General features: G+C 44.6%; 1 long non-coding RNA gene across 1 annotated transcript; it reads right to left on the minus strand.

The window, feature by feature from the left end:
* Positions 1-891: 891 nt before the first annotated feature.
* LOC308466383 lies at positions 892-3,969 on the minus strand. The gene is made up of 3 exons (XR_013980817.1): positions 3,612-3,969; positions 1,324-1,604; positions 892-1,287 (listed from the first exon to the last, which is right to left on the minus strand). It is a non-coding gene; the product is annotated as an uncharacterized lncRNA (long non-coding RNA).
* Between the last annotated feature and the right edge of the window lie 329 nt (positions 3,970-4,298).

Raw genomic sequence — 4,298 nt, forward strand, 5'->3', positions numbered from 1 at the left:
TGTGTGTGTGTGTGTGAAGCCAGATTCAAATATGATAATCAGCAGGTCTATGGAATTTGCACACATGACATCAGAAGAGGCAATATCGATTTAGTAATAGAATCCTTCCAGGGTTGATTTGCATCTGAACAGAATCAACAAATGAAAATAACTCCTCAGCTCTCTAAAACCTTTTCTGTCCTAGATAGAAGGCAGAGGTATTGTCCTCCACACAACACATATACATAAAGTGCGGTGGCGGCAGCAGATGGTGCAAATATTACACATTACAACAGAGTTGACATCCTCCTTCACGCTCAGAAAGATGCCTACTTTAATTGAATTGTTCTGCTTCATTCTTCTGGTGGTTGTGACCCTCACAGGATTGGCAGGAAATGGATTTATTGCTATCGTTAACTGCATTGACTGGTTTCGAAGCAGAAAACTATCCCCAGCTGACATGATCCTGAGCTGTCTTAGCTTGTTCAGATTTGCATTTCTTGCCATTGTGATACAGACTGCAATTTTTATCCTCTTTTTTGAGGACACTTTTCAGAAGAGGGACCTAAGCATTGCATATGATACCTCATGGCTATTTGTTAATACTGCTGAACTTTGTTTTGCCGCTTTGCTCAGTATTTTGTACTGTGTAAAAATTGCCAACTTCTCCCACTCTCTCTTCCTGCAAATGAAGTGGAGATTCCCTGGGCTGGTGCCTTGGCTGCTTCTGGGGACAGTGGTCTATTCGGCACTCGCCACCATTGTAGGAACAATGGACATTACACTCATATCTGAATGTAGTTCATATGAATCACTTCTCGGCAATAACACTGACTCAGGAATGAAGACATCTGACTTTTGCAAGTATTCCATCTTTCTATATGTTGTTCCAGATTTATTTCCCTTCATGATATTTTTGTTCTCATCCATCTTACTACTAACTTCTCTGTGGAGGCACAAAAATCTTCTACGAAACACTGCAAAGGATGTCAGCACAGAAGCTCACCTGAATGCCATCAAAGCTCTGGCTTCTTTCTGCATCCTCTACGTATCTAGCTTTTTTGTGGAAATTTTGGATGATGTCCTGTCCCGGATGGACACTGGGGACCTTTGGGTAACAATATTTTTTTTTAATGTGATTGCTGCATATTCCTCTGGCCATGCCATTATCCTGATCTTCATTAATCCCAGACTAAAACAGGAATCGGTAAGGATTCTACATCCGCTAAAAAGCTGCATGAAGACACCATCTTAAAGGCCATCAAGTCATCATGGAAGTGTCATCCACTTTTGCAGGTACAAAATCTTCTGTCTGAGAACCGCCTAGAAGAAGTTCTCCTGCACAAGACTGCCCAACCACTGCAGAGTGGTTTGCATAGGAGAATATTGTACAATATTGTCTGTCCCTGGGTTTGCAGGTGCCCACATGCTCTGAGGACACAACCTAGGAGAGGTTCTCCTGCACAAAAATACCCAGCTATTGCAAGGAGGGTTGCACAGAAGAACTTTCTGCTGGGTATGCCCTTGAATTCTGTAGTAGTGTATTATACAAACCTCCATAGACTCATGCATGGCTATGAAGAGGGCATTTGTCTTCCCGCCAACAGATTCTCCTTTTGACTGCACTTGACATGTTAAATATTGTTCTCCTCCCTAACCAATTGATCATTTTTGCTGTTGTAAATGATGCTTTTGATCTCATTTCTATCTGATGTTGATTTGCAGTTGTAATTGCAATATAAATACATCAGCCTAGGGAAAGAGTTAACTGGCACCCCGAGAAAGTCCTGGCAGGTATCCAATTTCTCTTCCTTTGTCCGTCCAGCCTTGCCAAAGCCTTACCATGTCTCCAAACTCCCATCTTGTCCTGCCGTCCAAGCTAACAACCCCTTTTTCTTCTCCCAAGTAATAATTGACTCAGACCAGCTTATTAATTCCACATCCATTTAAAATTATTCTCTTTGTTTTATATTCCATACACACAGTTCATTTTTTTATTATTTGTAAACCATATCTATAATCTAGTTCCCTCCCACTCTGCTTGTTGCTTTAAAATGTTAATTTGGCTTCTAGGGAGTTTGCTGAGTCAGTTATGTAAATAGAAAATAAATAAAGAATCCATTTTTAGGCTCCCCCACCCCATACCGTCTTTTGCACCAAATGAAGTCTTCTTGATCATTCAAATCTTAACAACCTTGCAGCTGTTTCAATTCAGCAGTTTCAGTTGCAGCTGTTTCAATTTCAGCATGCATCTATACATTTATCCTAATTAAACTTTTAATGAGCAGAAGAACCTCTGCTTCTTAATGGTGGCGGAGGAGGGTTACCAACAGGCAAAGTGCTTTTGCACTCAGTGCCTCCCTGCCTCCCGCATTCCATATTGGAGCGAAAATCAGGTATCGAGACGATCTGCAAGTGAAGGATAATTACCCTCAATCATCCTTGGTTTTTTCCTTCGCCAACAATCTCCTGTTGTCATGGGAGCTGTCTCCATTAAGGCAGCCGGAACTGGAAGCCGTGTCTGCAGTGAGGCAGGAACGCGGGTGGCACTGTGGTCTAAACCACTGAGCCCCTTGGGCTTGCTGATCAGAAGGTGGCGGTTCGAATCCCTGCAACGGGGTGAGCTCCCGTTGCTCTGTCCCAGCTCCTGCCAACCTAACAGTTCAAAAGAACAGCAGTGCAAGTACATAAATAGGTACCTTCAATATGGGGTTCCGCAGGGCTCAATTCTATCCTCCATGTTGTTTAGCATCTATATGAAAGTGCTGGATGGGATTATGCGGAGGTTAGGAGTATGTCATCAGCAGTATGCTGATGACACTCAGCTCTATTTCTCCTTCACATCTGCAGGTGAGGCGGTGGAAGTGCAGGACCAATGTCTTGCCTCAGTAATGGACTGGATGAGAGCCAACAAACTAAAGTTCAATCCAGATAAGACTGAGGCACTGTTCATGGGTGCTTCCTCAGACAGGATGGTTGGGAGGTCGCCTGATCTTGATGGGGTTACGCTGCCCCTAAAGGAGCAGGTTTGTAGCTTGGGTGTACTCCTGGATCCTTTGCTGTCGCTTGAGGCCCAGGTAGCCTCAGTGGCCCAGAGTGCCTTCCATCAGCTTCGGCTGGTGGCCCAGCTACACCCCTATCTGGACAGGGATCATCTAATTATTGTTGTCTATGCTCTGGTAACCTCAAGGTTAGATTACTGCAATACATTATACGTAGGGCGGCCTCTGAAGACGGTTCGGAAACTTCAGCTGGTGCAGAACTCACCGGAACTAGACGATTTGAGCATATTACACCGATCCTGGTCCAACTGCACTGGCTACCAATTAGTTTCCAGGCCCAATTCAAAGTGCTGGTTTTGACCTATAATGCCTTAGGCTCAGGACCGCAATACTTTAAGGACCGCCTCTTCCCATATGAAGCTACCTGGACCCTGAGGTCATCTTCTGAGGCCCTTCTCCTTGTGCCTCCTCCTCGAGAGGTCAGGATGGTGGCAGCACGAGAACAGGCCTTCTCTTCAGTGGCTCCCCATCTGTGGAATGCCCTCCCCAGAGAAGTTCGCCTGGTGCCTTCACTATACATCTTTAGGCGCCAGGCAAAAACATTCCTCTTCAACCCGGCCTTTGCCTGACCTGACATCCTATGCCCTTTTTTAAATGCTGGCTCTTTCCTGGGGGGAGATAGTAATCTGGTTTTGGTTTTGATTTTATGTAAGTGGTTTTTAATGAGAACCGCCCTGAGACCTTCAGCGATGGATATAGAAACAAAATAAATAATAATAATAATACCGCTGTGGCGAGAAGGTAAATGGCATTTCCATGTTCTCTGGTTTCGGTCACGGTGTTCCGTTGCGCCAGAAGCAGTTTAGTCATGCTGGCCACATGACCCGGAAAGCTGTCTGTGGACAAACGCCAGCTCCCTTGGCCGGAAAGCGAGATGAGTGCTGCAACCCCATAGTGGCCTTTGACTGAACTTAACTGTCCATTGGTCCTTTACCTTTTACCTGCAGTGAGGTTTATACCTAACTACTTAAATCCTCCATGCGCTATGGGAAATGGAGAGTTAGCTAGTAACCAGCCTCTTGTAGTGTTTCTAAATTGATAGGCAGGAGCTCAGATTTAGAGTAGCTGATTTGCAATCCTGCTACCCTGTGATACATTTCTAATTGCCGCTTAGGTGGCTAAAGGCTGTTATTGGATTTTGCAAAGATAAAGGGGTGTCATCTGCAAACATACTCATTTGTGTACCTCATTCTGCACAATGACACCCTCTCTAGAAGGCGTCTGTGTATAGTTCAATGCCTAGTACCTCCATGAACA

This window comes from Podarcis pityusensis (genome assembly GCF_964106645.2).
Source record: "Podarcis pityusensis genome assembly, chromosome: 17".
In the NCBI taxonomy this organism is placed as follows: domain Eukaryota; kingdom Metazoa; phylum Chordata; class Lepidosauria; order Squamata; family Lacertidae; genus Podarcis; species Podarcis pityusensis.